General features: G+C 38.1%; 1 protein-coding gene across 2 annotated transcripts in view; it reads left to right on the forward strand.

Annotated features, from left to right (window-relative positions):
• ptprsb (protein tyrosine phosphatase receptor type Sb) overlaps positions 1–18,733 on the forward strand; it is a 157,509-nt gene that overhangs the window by 13,006 nt on the left and 125,770 nt on the right. The gene's annotated exons all lie outside the window — the stretch shown is intronic.

Here is an 18,733-nt window from a genome sequence, read left to right on the forward strand (position 1 = left end):
GGTGTGAATGAGCGAGTGTCATAGGTTGCCCTGCGACTGGCTGCCCAGAGTGGCCTGGGATAGGCTCCAGCACCCCTGCGGCCCTAGTGAGGATAAGCCGCGCCGGAAATTGAAACTTTTCACTAATTGATGTAACTGTTCTTGGGTTTTGTTTTGTTTTTACAAATAGAAAGCTCAGACAAATGTATTTGAGCAATCTGAGAATTATCAGTTGTCAGTGGCAAAAAGCATCCAAGCAGAAGTCTGTTCTCATCGCCGTGCCTTCTATTTACGATGACACTCTCTTGTCCAATCTGGGTAAGACAGAGGACAAACAGATTTTTTCTAGCCAATTACTCCAGTTTTTGTTTCCATTCACCACTTGATTGTTCTTCAAGGAGAAATTCTTCTGCCGTCCAAATCTCATCTCTTGTCCACGGCTGGTTAGTGACCAAAGAACTTGAGGCTCATTTAAGCGGGATTTGGTTGCTGGGAAATGCCAAACCTCATCCATCATTATTCCTTTTAGGTCCCGCCTCTGCTCCATCTTAACCTTAAGCAAATAGCATAATGTAAGCTTAAGTTCCACACAAGATCTCAGCGGCGTTTCCATCGTGAGATAATGAGCTCCCTCTGGGCCGCGGGCCACGTGGCAAAATCAGTCAGGTAGTACCATGGTAGCGCTAATACACAGAAGAGAAGAGCAAGACGGCCAAACAAACCATCTTCAGAATATTAATAAGCTCTGGTTGCCGATCTTCAACGCAAACCAAAGGTAAGATCTTAAGCCAAAGTTAGAACTCTGCCCAAATTTTGGGCCGGGTCGGGAAAAAAATCTCAATCATTACATTTGGGTCATACTGGGCTTTTCTCTCGCTGTCTTTTTTTGAAAAATGATCCACCCGTCATTGTTTTTCTTTTTCTCTTTACCTCTCCTTCTCTTAAAGAGCCACTGAGTGTGTTTGTGATAGGGTAGGTGTGAGGCACATTGTAAAGCGCTTTGGGAGGTCTTAATTGACTTGAAAAGCGCTATATAAATGCAGACCATTTACCACTAAATTCTTAAGGACGTCATTATGTTCGGGTCGGACTGGGCTTATCTCTTGCTGCCTTTAAAAAAAAAAAAAATCATCCACCCGTCATTGTTTTTCTTTTTCTTTCTGCCTTTTTTCTCTGAAAGTACCGCACTAGATTCTTGAGAAGGTACTGCTGCTGTGATTTATGGCCCAATTTTCAGTCCGCCAAAATGACGGACGGCCTCAGAATGATCGCGTCAACTCTAAAAAAATGATAGAAAATTGTCGGTTGATGTAACCTCTGCAGACACAGAAATATAAGAGATGTAAATCTTTATACGGTCTTGTTAACGGAAGACGAGCTTAAATTTGCAATCATAAATTACTTCTTTTACTGCCGAATCCTCATAAATAAAATGTGAAATTTCGGTTTTGTTTCTGTCTCGGTCCCTTAAATCAAGGAAATTGGTCGGGCTCGGGCTGAATCAGGCTTTAATTTCGGCGGGCCTGGGTTGGGTCGGGCTTGATTTTTTAAAGGCCCAATCTTACCTCTGCTTCTGATGCAAACTGAGAAAGTGAAAAGCAATCGTCAATGCAGTCTACAGACTACCGTGAAGTTAAATTCCATATTTACAGTAACGCGGCAGCACCAGATTCGAAAATCAAATTATCGTTCCAAAATAAGCAGTTCTGCTGACGTCAACATGAATGTTTTTGGAATTATCACCCAATTAGCGGATTCGCGCAGATGACTGTGTCGTCAACCCGTAATGAAGGTTCTGGCAAATTTTCACCCAATTAAATAAATAATAAAGAAGCGCGGTTAGCGAGCCATGATGGTATATAAAGTCTAACAATGGCAATCCTGGGAGATGGCAGTTGTTCCGTGTTGTCAGGGAGTCTTGCTCCTGGAGGAGCTCGCTAATTGGCTTCGGTGCACCTCGGGGGGAGGTGTTTGTCTTGTGTGACTGGGTGCGGAGGTGGTGTTTACGGAACAGGCCTTTGAACATTCGTTCTTATGAAAAATGATGACAGGATTGAGAAATACAAATGATGTTTCTGGATGGTTTGTAAATGTGGTTCTTTCACGCCGAATAGGTTTGAGCAAGGAAATTCGACCATGAAAAAAGAAATTGCACCCAAATACATCACCAGTCACTTCAAAGTTTGTTTAAATGTGAAAGCTAGTTGAAGGCCTATTACTGATACAGTAAATTCACTGGAATTACCTTTGATTATATGCTATTAAGGAAATGAATAACTTTCAGGGTGAAGTCCCCAATTATGGTAATGACACATTATGAAAATTAGAGGAAATAATTTGGAAGGTTGGAAATTGATAAACATTGAAAGGAAGGCTAAACCTCTACAGTGATGACTTTTTAAAATAATCACTGGTGCAACATTTCTGGGAAGTTAACTAACACGACCACTTTGTCGAGATCACATGAGTCAGGTTGTTGGTTTAAAGTTATCTAACAATATGCTATATTTAATTTCACTAATTCTAAGAATTTGTTTTTTTCGTGTAAGTGAAATTATTAAAAGGACAGTGTGTAGCAAAGGCCCTGGGGCTGTGGAATGCTCTGCCCTCTGAGATTCCATCTCCAACCTCAGTGGAACTGTTTAAATCTCGGCTTAAAACACACTTATTTTCTTTAGCTTATGAATGACCTATATTTTATGTTGATGATGTCTGTTTTTGTTGATGCCTTTGCAACATCCATTTTGGCCTGGTCATCCTGGAAGAGGGATTACCTCATGCGCGGCCCCTTCTCAAGGTTTTTAATTTCTTCATGCTGAGAGTTTTGAGTTTTTATTTGCCCTCGTGTATGTCTCAGATCAGGGGATGGTGTAATAATAGTCGGTGGTCTGTGCAACCCTTTGAAACTTCTTGTGATTAAGGGCTATACAAATAAACATGACTTGATTTGACTTAAGGTCGTAACCTTTAAGATTTAAGCAAGAGAAGTAGAGCAGATTCAAGCAAATCACAAGTCAAGACATACAATGTCATTTCCATCTTTGCCAAAATTACATACGTTTCTTTGAATAGAGTTTTAAAAAATGGGCAGTCTGTAAACATGAATAAATGCAATCGGGTCTCGGATTTGTTTTATATGAAACCAATTGTTTTTGTTTTTCAACAATTGCATTAATGTTACATGGTTATTTTGAAAAATGGAAATATTCTGAAATATAAAAGAGCTAATGTGAGATCAAAAATGTAATGTGAGGTTAATGTGATTCATTTACTTTGCCTATCTCGCCAGTTTTTTAATGTTGATGTTGAAGCAGGAAGAGCTTTTTTTCTCCTCCATGGATTCTAATTAACATCTTAGTCGCAAGGCTGGATGTGTAAAAACAAGCGCTGGAGCAAAGCAGTTCCGTTGAGGTTTTTATTACAATAAAACCACTAAAATGTTAAGCAGAATATATATTTAGCCTTAGTACAGAACAAAGCTGTGTGTGTGTGTGTGTGTGTGTGTGTGTGTCTTACGGGCTTCGATAAAATGGTTGACCATCGTTTTTATTGGAAATGGGAATGGTTTAACCTCCTAAGACCAGGCTTTCAAATGCGCGCACATAAATGCACGGAAAACAAGACGTTTGGGTCTTAAAGTGCAAAACTTTGAATGAGTGTAAAATAACCAAAATCCCATTCTCACCCAAGTACGGTTCAGACCTGATCTTGCTGGATTTTGTTGTTGTTCTGGCAAGACTCAAGGCCTCGCCTTTAACGGTAAGTCAGAACACTACTTAGAAGAACAATGAGACTGTTTAACGACTGAATTAATGGATATGTTGATATATGAAGTGAAGATATGTTGATATTTTACGAGCTAACTATGAGGTAAACTATTAAATTCATAATGTTATCTTAGCCTCACAGTTCATGGCGTTAGCTTACCTCTGCCAGTATGACTGAGATAATTCATTCGTTGCTCGACTGGTGGCACAAAATGGAGCATTCTTTTTTTCAAATTTCTTCTATAAAATATTTTCACACATCAAAAAGTAGAGCGGATTAAGTAACTACCCGACATGTTTGAAGCCGATCTGCAGCTTCAATTATGTGGTCCTTTGGGGGGCATTCATAATTCACGTAGGCACCATGTGAATGACCCATGAACTAACACGGTATGTGTCAGAGTGAAAAATGTATTTGTCAAGGCGGCTATCGCTTGCTTTATTTAGCTATTGGGGAAACAGTAGCGTGACTCATGTTCGTGACATTAACGCTGATACAGTGTTATTATTTGCAGTACTTCATCGCTGGAAGGAAAAACAGTCATTATTTTCTACTTTGACCTCAATGCTTTTTTTCCCAGAATTTTCATACTGCAATGTAAAGATGATACGTGCGTCCTCTTTCATTCAATTTGGAGGTTTGGTTAAACCCCACGTACAATTGATACAACTTTGCATGTTCATACTATTCAAATTAAGATTTTTTTTTAGATTTTTTGTTTTTTTTTACCCAAAGTTCAAGATCTTAGGAACACGGTGACAAACGAGCAAATTAACAATAACATTTAAAAAAAAAACAATCATGATTATAGGATTTTTTTTTACCATATCGCCCATCTGATTTTTATTGTGTTTAAATCGAAAAAAAAAACATGTGTTTACATTAACAACATATTTACTTATGTCTATTGTAATAATTATAATATCATAATTATTGTTTTTAAAGTATAAATGATGAATTGTTGTTGAGTTTGAGTAAATGTATAAATAACTAGGGTTGAATTAAAATCTTGTGGACAAAAAATGCTAAATGTCCTCATTTAATGTCAATAAATCTATTGCAAAAAGTCCAAACATAGAGGAAAACCTGAAGTATAATAATTATCCTTCCAATTACATTTCCTTCTTTTGTTGGCATATAATATTGCTCATTTTTATTGTTTTTGTTTATATCTATTTTATTAATGATTTATGTCAAGATTTATTTTAGGTAGAATAAGAACATTAGACTTAAAATTAGCAAACACAAATCCTTATTTTACCTGAAAGAATAAAGTTAGAATAGGTACTGAAATGTATGATATTTTTTTATTTTGTTAAAAAGAGTCTTTAAAAAAATCCTTAAACTGATCATGAAGTCATAAAAATATGAATTGAAATTAGCAGAATTATTTACCAATGGATCAAAATAGAGTTACTGTATGTATTACTCTGTTTATTCAAAAACAAGATAAACATAATGTAAAATAAGATACTATAACTTTACTTTTGAAATGAGCAAAACTGTGTACCAATTTGAATAGGAATATTATTTTTTTGTAGTCTTTCATGGATGAGTCAGAAAATCAGAGGTATTTATTTATTTTATATTTGAGATGCTCAAATTAAAAGATTTGTACTTTTTATAACAGCATTTTTAAAACTTAGTTTACATTTTATGCCCATTAGGTTTATTGGCTAATGGACTGTTACTACGGTTTTCCCGGACATAATGAATCATAGTAAATATGAAATTTGGTTATTAATGAATGGAAAGTCATTGATGATGATGTTGGCCATAAATGCCCTTTATTTCTATAAGGATAGCTTTATCTTGGAGAGATTATAGGAGGACATGTGCAGGACCGTGCTACTACTACTAAGATCGGGTCATGTGGAAATCAGTATGATCAGTATGTATATAAAGTAGCCTGTATTCGAGTACTATGCGGCCTTAGATATGCTAATGGGACTTCAAGTTGACAACGACTCAGCCGCCAGACTTCAAAATGAGTGGCTGTCTCCGCAGCAACGCTTTGCTTCTGAAAAGAAATTGAGAAAGGAGGCAATCATCTATGACAGACTTTTTTTTTTTAATTGCCTCAACATTTGTTTGCCCTTGGTTTTTGTTATTACTGACTGAGCAAGTGTTGACCTTACTATGCAGTCACACACAAATGATCTATTGTCACAGATAATGTCAGGTAAAGGCAGACATTGAATCTACAAATAGATCCCTTTGTGGTTTATGAATGAGCTTTCCGGTTTTAAAGTAAAAACCTTACTAGCAAAAGTGCACCATTTTAAACATGTTGCTGCTCATTCGTTTGGTGTCTTTGACATGCTCTAGCAAACTGTAGTCGTCAGGCTGTATTTCTGCTTCGGCCATAACATTATTTAGGATTGAAAGACTTGTGAACTTCATAAGCCCTCAAGACTCCATCGTCAGCAAAACGTGTGTTAATTAATTATGTTGATAAACAAAAAACTTTTTAATTGATTGACATTTGCTAACATAACAGTCAGCAGCAACGGACTGACAAACCTTCAGTGAGCGGTGACAGATTCCTTAGACGAACAGTGTGTATCATTTAACAGCCTATTGGGGTAAAAAAAAACAGTATTGATTTATATAATAAGTGAAAATACATGAACTATCTTATAAACATGCAAATATTCGTTGGTCCAAAAAGTAGCATTTATTTCACATAATATGATAACAATATTACTTTGATGTCCCGTAGTTTGTATTTTTCCTTGTTCTTTTAGTGCTTGTTTTGTTTGCACTACACCATACAGTGACATGTTGAGCTCAAATAATACTCAATGTCCCTTTCACAATATTTTATTACCCATTATTCACAGTACTTATGTTTCAAAGCATGCCAGAAGATTTTGATTTACAAAAGACAAAAATTACAATTTTCAAATACCTATACAAAATATGTTAATAAAAGACAAAAACAATATAAATAAATTGACTGATTTGTGTTTAACATAAATGAACAATGTACAGTTACCCAAAATAATTGAAGGTTAGGCTTGTTGTCTTACCAAAAGGTGCACTCTTTTTAACCTCTGGAAACATATGTTGGCCTGGACACCAACCAACCAACCAGTGTGGTTTATTAAAGGGACACTATGTAATAATTAGCGCCTCCTAGTGGTAAAAAAAAACTCATTCAGTAAAACAAAAAACATTGATTTGAATACTTAGCAAAAATATTTGAACTATCATTTCTATCTATCTATCCATGTCATTTCCCTTGAGAGGGGTGATCGACAGCAAGACAAACACATACACAAAAACAAACAAAAGAAAAAAGGAAAAAAGTAGCAAAAAACACAGAAAAAAAGTACCAAGGCCAACCCAAATGCCCAAACACCCAAACAAGTTAAGCACCTCGGCACCCAAGTCGGTCACGCTTTCGTCCCTCCAGATGAACTATCATACCAATGTTTATTTTCATAAAAAATCATGGGTCGAGAAATTTGTACTTGTTTTCGTTTGTGGCATCCCCGTGTAAAAGTCGCTGCCATGTTTGTCTGTGGTCTCGCTGCTCCGGGTACCCGGAGCGACCAAAAAACGCTATATGTTTTAAATGTTGAAAATGCGTAAAGCTCCTGATTTGTTTGCAACTGAGATACTGAGATACTACCATTAAGAAATATTTAGGGTCCTCGCTCAATACATTGAGTCGCCGCACAGGTAAAAATATTGTATGTTTGTGTTTTGAAGAAAAGATTATCACACTTTGTTTTAATCAACTCTTGTTTTTAGTTTTGTTTTCCGACTGCTAGCTACGTCATTAGCGCCTTGCTTACCGATCAATTGGACTCACAGCCACACTAGACTTATTTTTAGTCTGCTGGTAGAAATAATTTGTTTGTGTTTTTGGAAGAAACGATTATTCAACTTTATTCTAAGTCGGTTTTATTTTTCTTTGTATGTCACAGACCAGAACAGACACAGGACTCAATTGCATGCGTTTCTCAGATTTTATTATAAGAGAGTGAGAGTAAGGCTTGCTTGATTGCTTGATCCGAAGACTGGCGGAGAGCGGGAACGAGCAAGGCGGGAGTGACACTTACGTGTCGGAAGAAGACAGGCGGGAATGGCAAGTCGTTTGACCAGGGCTGGAGATCAGAGGCGATGTCAAGTTTGTAATAGTGGTCGTAGGCAGGCGGCAGGCAGTACAGGCGTAGTCAGGTTCAGAAATGGGTCGAAAACGGGAATCAGGCAGGAAGCAGGTTTTAACAGGGACGGAGTTGGACGGGAACGCTCACTGAGTGAAACACAACAGCTCGAAACGATCTGACAAAGTTTAAACTACAGTCGGGAGCTTAAGAAGGGTGTGGCCACCAATCAGCTTGTCCGGGCTGTTGGCGCCAATCAAGCTGCCACAGGTGTTCCAAATAAGGGCAATCGTGACATTGTAGTCCTTGTAGTAATTGTTAGCTTCACCCTTGGTGTTCGATTATATTTATTGTTTTTGTGTTATAACACATTACCTTGGACAACGTAACCTAGATATTTTCAACTTTGGATGACAATCGTTCAAGAGTGCAGCTTATTTTTCCAACCTTTCGTGAACAATTTCTTCATTTATTTTTTCGATATTGATCAAAGTTACGCGGGAAACCTAAATGCAGAATGTTTACTTGCCGTTCACAGAATCATCTGAACAGGCATCCTAATTCATGGAGTCATCACCATCCTTCCTAAACCAACAGTGCACAGTAATAATCGCTGGTGGAGTCACATGACCACACCATTCCAAACAGTGGTGCATTCATAAAATTTAAAACTTTTTGCTAGAAACTAAAACAGTGGAGTGACTACATTTGTCTTGCGACAGTACCTCCTACAAACATTCTTTGTTTTGCCTTAAAAATATTGGAGGGTGGGTGAAATGTGGAGTTGTGGGTCCATTAGCACATTGTCTTAATTTACTTTTATCACACTATTCTTCATTGCATTATTATTATTATTATTATTATTATTATTATTATAACTTAGGATAAGCACTTTGTTGTAATTCTTATTTTTTTGGCCTACTCTAGTATTTTATTTCTTTATTTATTTCTTCACATTACACGTTTTACCCTGGAGTTCCATGTCTAATCTCGGCCCACACAATGTTTCACAACGTGGGGATCAGTGACAAGGACGATTCTAATTGTAATGTGCTATACAACTGATCGTGTGAATGTACAGATTATATTTATCATTAGTATATTGCGTAATTAGTGTTCTTTCTAATCATTTTACATATATTTACCTTTTTATTTTGTTTTAATTGCACTGAAAAGAGACATCCTCCAACTTTGCTATACTTGTATAATGACAATAAAAGACATTGACTGGTTGATTCATTCATATTGTTTATTGTGTCTGTTTGGATTGACAAATGTTGCAATGTTATATTTCTGGTCAAGTGAAATAGCGTAAAGGCATTTCGTGTTGACCCAAAAATAGTGTTAAACAGTTTATTCTGAATACATAAAAATATGAGTACCATAGACTCGTTGCTTTGGAATTAGGTAAACTGGATAAGTGTTTATTTTTCCAACTCTGCAGCTAGGTAAGCAGATTTATCAAACAAACCTAAGCCCTTAACGAGGGGAAAACAACAGATTTGATAGCCGGATATAAACACAATTAAATAAATCACGAATTACTTTTTTGCAATTTCTATCAAAACTTAAATTTCCTTACAAATTTGACAACGTTGTAATTTTGATGTTGTATTTTGTGGGTCACTGAAAACCAATTTGTTCATGATGATGTCAAATCATTTTAAAAATCTGCATCAGAGTAAAGGTTTTTTAATGTATTAATAGCCAAAAACACCTCTATCTTTAGCCTTTAATGTGGTATCTCTTAGAATTGTCACTGTCTAGAACAGGGGCAAAAAAAACTTTTTGGGAGACAGGATGCAAATAATTGGGCTGAGAGAGAAAAGTTTTTGGGAGAAGTTTTTATTTTTGTAACTGCTAAATCTTGAAACAGATATCTAAGCAATACATGAGGAAAAAAAGAAGACTTTTAAAAGCCCCAATGTGTCATATTTGACCACTAGAGGACACTGTTGTCTGGTACGAGCATGAGCCAGCGATACAGCGTGGATCCAGGATGCTGGACAAACATGGCGCCCAGCCAAATGGGGATTCCACGGTGTAAAATGATTACAAATTTCTCGACTATTGAATTCTTATAAACATTAACATTGGAATGATAGTGCATTTATTTTTGCCAACTATTTATCTTTTAGTAGATGACAATTTTTTGTACCTCCAGGCGGCACTAATTTTTACACAATGTCTTTTTAATATTTGTCATTCGCAAATATCTATTTATCTATCTAACCTGGTCACATCCCTCGAGAGGAGTGACCGACAACAATACAAACACATACAAAAAAAAATAAAACAAATATGAATAAATAAAAATGCAGACATCTAGAGATTCCCGCTTGATTTTGTTTTATTTTTGTCTTTTAAATACCGTAAATTCCGGACTATAGAGCGCACCTGATTATAAACCGCACCCACCACATTTTAAGAGGAAAACCGATTTTGTACTTACACAAGCCGCACCTGTATATAAGCCGCATGCGCCCACATTAAAAAATGTAACACAAACACAAAATTAACCCAAACCTGACTAAGTCCCTCGATTGAAACTAAATGTCCTTCATTAAAGTACGCAGTCCAAAAATCACAGCCGGCAAAATGAACGGAAAATGATACCGGTACTTAAGGTTTGATGCAGACCTGCAGAGTCCGGGTCCCGTTGAAAGTAATCCAAGGAAAAAAGTGTATATTTCCAAAGGTAAGGGTGGGAAAAATATATATCCACTATTGTCCGCCGCGTCCACAAACAGGTCTGTCTGTTCCTCACCTTTACCCCACCTCCCGTCACCTCGCGTTTGTTCCGCCCCTTCTTTTTCATTCCCCCGTGCAAAACATATCAGAATAAGTGTTTAAAATAAATACAAATAAATACATTACAAAATATACAGTTGCAAATACATATTATACATGGTTACACATATTTACAAAGAAAGACGGTACACCCAGAGAGTTTTCAAAAGCTTTAATAATAACAATATAACTTTCATCCCAAACGGTGCCTGTGACAGGCCAGTTAATGGTAGCAACACGCTAGCAACACGCTTGCAACACAGTAAAGTAAATGGGTCTGTTAAAAAAAAACATACCGTACTTGTAAAAATCATGGTAAACCGTCCTCATCTTCCTCCTTAGAACTGAAGCCATACAAGTCGTCTTCCTCAGTGTCAGAAAGAAACTTTGTCATATAGACGTTGTCCCACGCTCCCTTATTCCAAAACACGCTAGCAACACGCACGCACATTAAACACAGTAAACGGGTCTGGCAAAAAAAAACATACCGTACTTGTAAAAATCACGGTAAACCGTCCTCATCTTCCTCATGTGCTGCGTCATGTGCCTTTCTTTTTGCATTTTGCATGATGAGGGTGTGTTTACGCTAATTTAATTTATGCACAAGCCAAGAAGTTGCAGTCTTCCTCGGCGCATATATTCCACCGGTCTAAATCTTACCTTTTGTACTTGAGCGCCGCTGGCGGCTGTTAAAAAAATTACATAAATTGACCCTATCACTGAATAAGCCGCAGGGTTGAAAGTTTGGGAAAAAAATAGCGGCTTATAGTCCGGAATTCACGGTAGTTATTTCAAATTTTATTTTCATTTTCGTGTAACCCTAAGCCCTTTTTGGGGTTGGGCCGGATTAAAAAGCTTGACACGCGGTTTTTGGTCATAGTTTGCCCCTCCCTGGTGTAGAACAAAAAAATTAAAGTAACAACAACTTTTGACACTGTTTTGGGGAACAAAAATATGAAATGCAATCAAAATGATGAAATATATCAATGCATTAAAGAGTTACGATTAAAAAGAAGATGAAAGTGTCTCTTTGGTAAACAAACTGGAATGTGTCTCAGATTTTTTTCATGAGTTTGAATGTGTGTGACTAATTCCCACACACTTTTGCCTTTGCGAAGACTGTACCTCACTTCCAGAAACACTTACGGAGTGTTTCCTCTCCTCTGATCTTGCCATAATCTTCTCACTACGCACGTTTAGCCATTTTGCTAATACTTTTTTTGGTTGCTTTTTCTCATCTGCAGGCTTTTGATCTGGAAGCTCGGAAGAGGATCGTCGATGTTTTTGGGCTGTAGCAGTATTTTACGTTTTATTTTATAGAGACAAGTTAAGCTTCCCTCCATCCCCTTTTTTACGCCACGCTATCACATTCTTGTGTTGTCCTAGCCATAAAATTGTGATGAGCAACAGATGCAGCACATTCACAAGATTTTTATAGAGCAGGGGGGGACTAAAGCATCCGATGCTAAAATGAACTCAAGCCATTGCGACATCTTTGTGTAATTTCAATAACGTGCTGATGTTGTTCATTGGCAAAGGTTAATAGCGTCTTCAATTACCACTCAAAGCACCAAAAAGCAGGTGAAGCTGCTATCAATGAAGCAAACGTAGCAATAAGTGTCTATAAATCCATCACTTTGCATATCCTACACTCAGTTAGTTACGCCTTAATGGCGAGTGAAGTGCCTGCATTGTGGGATAAAATAAAAAAATAAAAATAAAACACTAGCTGTAAAAACAAAAATGTCACAGCGAATGCTTCCAGGGAGATTTTGTTATTTTGCGATTTGCTTTAATGAGAGGTATGTCAATGTCAATTGGATGACTGTTTTCTAGTTGATGTGTACTGCTGGTAAATCTTGAACTCACAAGTTCTTGTGTTGGTTTTTCTTAATTGTCATTAGGTAGTGCTCAAGGACATGTAGGAATAAATACTGGTAGCCATGCTCAGCCATACCTGAGCAATGGCAAAACTGGGGTTCTGGTGATGGTGACGTCATTCTGTGTTATTGATGGACTCAGACACCGGAACGTTGTATATCTGGGCTCATTTGATGAAGTGAAATATTCAGGCTAGAATCTTTTGCGATATTGTTTTGACAACACTTTATCCGAAGGAATCCCTGGTCTTTGCCACATAGATGGGTTGCACCACCGTTTCAAACACCGTCATCATGTTTATTGATGATCAGAGGAAATTCCAACGCCGTCAATCTTTTTGAATGGTTAACAGATGTTTAGTGCTCCAAGGTTTTGCTTTAAGCTTACCATTGTGCGGACGTCAATTTCCCTCCAGATTAACTTTACGGCAATTCTTTTTGGGAGACGTTCATGACATATGTTGAATGGTATTGCAGACATTGAGTTATGTAGTGGAAATCATAAGATGGTCTGGGAAACTAGGGATTTACAACAAACAACGGAACACCAAAATTCATTACATTACATCTTCATAAAATTACAGCATTACAGCTACCTAACAGTTCGAATACCCCAAAATTTTGTTGCATAAACCTTTTATCACAAACATCTTACAGCTGGCAATCACAAAGTACCTTGGTATAGTGTTTCTGTCTGCCAATTGTGAACCTGTCATATAGACGTCGTCCCACGCTCCCTTATTCCAAAACACGCTAGCAACACGCACACACAGTAAACACAGTAAACGGGTCTGGTAAAAAAAGACATACCGTACTTGTAAAAATCACGGTAAACCGTCCTCATCTTCCTCATGTGCTGCGTCATGTGCCTTTCTTTTTGCATTTTGCATGATGAGGGTGTGTTTAGGTGAATTTAATTTATGCACAAGCCAAGAAGTTGCAGTCTTCCTCGGCGCATATATTCCACCGGTCTAAATCTTACCTTTTGTACTCGAGCGCCGCTGGCGGCTGTTAAAAAAATTACATAAATTGGCCCCATCACTGAATAAGCCGCAGGGTTGAAAGTTAGCGGCTTATAGTCCGGAATTGAATGGTTAACAGATGTTTAGTGCTCCAAGGTTTTGCTTTAAGCTTACCATTGTGCGGACGTCAATTTCCCTCCAGATTAACTTTACGGCAATTCTTTTTGGGAGACGTTCATGACATATGTTGAATGGTATTGCAGACATTGAGTTATGTAGTGGAAATCATAAGATGGTATCTGAGCTTGCCATGGTTGTATAAGCAGTATAATTATCCTTTAAAATAAACAAGGACCCATCTTTTGCTAATTACCCTGGTACTTGTCTGCAAATTCAAAAATATCCAGGAAGGCATTACGGTCAATCATGGACAATCCATCGCATCCACTACACAGCATTATCTCCAGACAGAAGAGCAGTTTTAGCGACAGACTGCTGTCACTGTCTTGTACTACGGACAGACCGAAGAGATCTTTTCTTCCTCATGCCATGAGGCTCTTTAACTCTACCCGGCAGAGTAAAAGCCCACAGTAAACCACACCACCTACATTGCATATTACCGAATCTTATTGCAAAATGTATTCTGTGTAGCACTATTTAGTTATTCTATATAACACGCTACAGTGGGCATTTGCACGTCACACTGGGTATTTGTATATTGTATTCTTTTTGCTTTATTATTGTATTGTTCTCAGCTCAGGGATGCTGCTGGAAATGTGAATTTCCCTTCGGGGATGAATAAAGTATCTATCTATCTATCTATTAGAATTTGAAAGTTCCCAGATTATAATCACTTGTTTATGATCAAAGAAACACTATAATTGTTTATTATTTGAAACAAGGCCATAGGAGCTATGGCTGGCGGTCAGGGGGTCCAGAGCATAATCATTCTTGATATTTAAATAAACAGTTGAATTACTCTTTACAACAAACAAGGTTGTAGAAGCTGTGGCAGGGAATAGTCCCCCAAAATAAACACCCCCCCCCATATCCATTTTTGGGCAGACACCTCCTTATGCTCAGACAGAAACGTGAAATGTTCAGAATAGCCAGAAATTCGTATAATGGCAATAAATTAAAACACCGGAACACTTTTCCTTATCGGCTGCCATACTGATCAATACGTTGCACAGAATGACATCACTTCCTCTATCAACAAAATCTTCAGAGTCCTCGTCATGTCTAATCGTATAGGTCTATGGTAGAGAAATATTCATTAGTCAATGTTTATGGGTGGATTTTCCCCGATTTTCACGAGTTATTAGATAACCAAACCCCGCAATTCCAGCCCCTAATGCTGAGCGCCAAGCAGGTAGGACTCTGTCAAGGCTCGAACCTGTGACCTCCCAGTCCCGGGGTGTGCACCCAACCCTAACGCCACCGAGCTGGTGTTATTCAATGTTACTTACCACCCGTATGTTAATATTTTTGACAGTCAACAGCCAATTAGAAATCACTCAGTAGTGTAACTCCTGATCGGTTGACAATCGTGGCTCGAATGTAGCACTTTGTTTCGATGGCATCAACAGTGTAGAGAGGACGCAAGCATATTCATCTATTGTGAGCAAATGATGAAACGGTTCTGTACATAGAAACACTTTATCTTATGTACGAAACACATTTTATATGAACAAATCACACATTTCGTGCATGGCATTTTGGAGTACGCTTATGTATTTCATAATGCCATTGCGTAATTGTGGCTGATTTTGAATGCCGTAGACTTGCAGTTTTTTTGTGTTTGAATCAAAATCTCATGTTGAAGTTCTCGTTGTTTGGTGTTTAGTTTAACAACAGTATTTTTTCAGAACTGCCATCACCGAGTATCTCCCAATATATCTACCATTCCTCAAATGATTGCCCTTAACAGAAAATTAAAAATGATAAACAACAAATTAATAAATGGCATATAGAAAACTCGTATGTCCGAAACACCCAGTTTTTATGGCTCAACTCCATATTTTTATTGATCTCTACACGGATTTCCCCCAAGTCTCTTGCTTTCAGGCCGCAACATAAATACTGGTCTTAAATATCGACTTTGTTTTATGAATGTTTTCATGTCGTGAATAACGATGCGATATAACCTCACCGTCATTCAAAGTGCGTTTCCAATCAGCCTCAGTGTGTAGTGACATTGAACAGAAAACTCAAACAGACTGTAATCAAGCTCTTTTGGATTGCCGTCAGTATCAAACATGGACTTTTGAATAATGTTGTGTTTGTAGAATAAAAGCTTCCCACCTATTTTATTTAGTTTTGGGCAGTGGCCATTTTGCCATTTGCTCCCCACTGAAAATTCAAAATCTGGCCTGGGTGCAAATGTGATGATGTCATCCTGCACAACATCAAGTGTAGACTTGCATGCCCTGAGAATGGATAGCAGAAGTCAAATAAAATCCAATTTATTTGTAAAGCCCCTAATCACAGTATCCAAGTACTGCACAGGCCATAATTACAACAACCACTGATCTAAAACCTACGTGCAGGAACGAAAGAAACCAAATGAAAAATATAAGAAACCTTGAAGGGACCAAACAAGAGGTAATTCCCCTTTCAGGCCGCAATAGATGTTTCCTGGGCAGCAATACACAATACATAGTCAACATCAACCATAAACATACCTCACTCCGCTACCAGGCAGGCAGGGGAAAAAGACATGAAAACAAAAGTGTGACGTCGGCATTATTCATACGCTAAAGAATATAAGTGCGATGTAAACACTTAGTGGTATTCACCATCAGTGGGGCCCTGAATGAAGAACCCTCTCGAGCCTACAGATTTCTTTTTGGCTCTTGGAGTCTCAAGTAGACCAGCATTTTACTGCTTGATTCATTTTCCACAAATATGATTTTGATGTTTTAAACGGGCATGCATGAATTATTTTATTGTAAACATTTTCGCTTCACGCACATGTACATTCTATCATTACCACTGAATGTAAACAAGTCGTCACTGCTGCAATTTTTTGAGAGACAAAAACGCACTAGGGACAGCCGTCTTCGTTTATATTCAGGGCAAAGATTCTCCATACTTGAGTGACAGTAGTATTCTCTATTAGAGTCTTAGATGTTTCCCCCCCCAATCTTAAAAATGTAACCAGGGCAACGCCACTCCTGCCTGCGGTAAGCCAGTCTGCATCCTGTCTCTCTGATCCTCTTTATTGTGTGTGTGTTCGTGTTGTATGCACGCCTCTCAAGTTTGAGTTTAAAAAAGAAAAGTGTGACGGAGCAAGCTTGCCAATCTCCCCCATGATGCTTTGCCATCTGCTATGTTTGTGTGAGTTTTTTCCTCATCTTTAGTGTGTGTTGCTGTGTGTATTTTACCTAGCGGGTGTGCATGGATTTGTAAGTGTCACTCGCCTAGAGGTTGCAAGGTCGCAGGGAGCGTGAGGTAATATCAGTCCCAGCCGCTCCCAGCTTGTGACTAACGCAGCCTCTCCCTCGAATTATCAAAAGAATGGCACACAAAGGCATGAATAATTGAAAACAAGGGTTATTTTGGAGCTGCATCGTGAGCACTATTAGATCACGGGCTGGAGTGTAAACATTCAGAAACAAAAGTGGCTGGGAAATGGTTAAAATTCTATATAACGTTGCGGTGCAATGCAGTGCAATGCGAATGAATATGTTTATATTTGTTTTCACATTCAAATTCAACAATCATAGACCTATAATTAGGGCTGCAACTAACGACTGTTTTAATCGTCGACCACTTTTTGACTATTGAAACGATAAGTCGAATGAACAAATGATTATTATTATTTTTCTTGAATTTCCAATACATTTGATGTAATTATGCATCAAATTAGCAGCACGGCGGCGCAGTGGTTAGCGCGTGTGCGGCACAGTTCTGAGGTCGTGGGAACCTCCTGCGTGGGTTCAAATCCAGCTCCCGACCTTACTGTGCGGAGTTTGTATGTTCTCCCCGTGCTTGCGTGGGTTTCCTCCGGGCACTCCAGTTTTCTCCCACGTTCCAAAAACATGCATTTCAGGTGAATTGGCCGGTCCAAATTGTCCCTAGGTGTGAATGAGCGAATGAGTTGTCCCGTGTGCCCTGCGATTGGCTGGCAACCAGTTCAGGGTGTCCCCTGCCCACTGCCCGGAGATGGCTGGGATGGGCTCCAGCCCCCCCGCGACCCTAATGAGGATAAGCGGTACAACTGATGAGATGAGATGCATCAAATTATAATAAACACAAGAAAAATGGGAAATAAAAAATACATATTTTAATGGACATACTCCGGATTTGTACTAAAATTAAATAATAATGCAAATCTAAAACCAATTAGGCACAGTGGTCGCTCAGCAGAGAAAAAAAATAGATGAATGAACCTCTGTCCATTTTTTAGGGGCAGGCAAATAAATAACCGATCAAATTAGAGTAAATATTTTTACCCCTGTAAAGAAAGAACTGGTTCATTAGCAACAGTAGAACAGTAAATAAAACAATTATAATGTGTATTTTGTGAAGTACATTCAGTGGTAAACCTAACAATTTTCAACAGTCTGAAATCAAACTTAGTTTTTTTCTTTTCAAACATTTTAACAACTGACGTTTGTTCTTTGGACTGCATGCATTTAATTTCACGTTGGTCAGGCACATTCTGGCATAACGTTCAAACTCTCTTTTATGACAAAATATACACGAATATAATGTACAATCAAATTGTATTGGCTTGAACGTCACTTGAATTTTACCCAGGAAAGTCATTCTCCGTTTAGTTCAACTGTCCGAGTACCGTTTAAATATTCGTGGGTCACCAGGCTATCGCCATGATATGCAAGGTCTTCTTCTTTTTTGCAAACTTGGCAAGTAATCTTTTGATCTGTCGTATCTAAGCTTAACTGCCTCAAAACCTTATAGGTTTTGGTACGTTGTTGATGTTGACGTCACCATTTCTGTATGTTTATGTTACCGCTCGAGACAGACGCCATTGCACATGTGCGACTTTCAGCAGAGATTATATCTATGTAGAAAGGTCTCTCTCTGTTGGTAAAATGTATTTTATCGATTATTGTTTAAATTGTTTACTGATCGTTTCAGCCCTACTCATAAAGAGAAAATATAACTTTACTAGAATCCAGTATGCTGCAGAATGATCGCTTGTTGTCATGGAGACAGGATACGTAACCCACCTCCTCCTGGTGAAATGCATCACGGGTAAAATAGGGCAAGG

This window comes from Urocampus carinirostris, chromosome 1 (genome assembly GCF_059441175.1).
Source record: "Urocampus carinirostris isolate Australia breed hairy pipefish chromosome 1, RoL_Ucar_1.0, whole genome shotgun sequence".
Classification (NCBI taxonomy): domain Eukaryota; kingdom Metazoa; phylum Chordata; class Actinopteri; order Syngnathiformes; family Syngnathidae; genus Urocampus; species Urocampus carinirostris.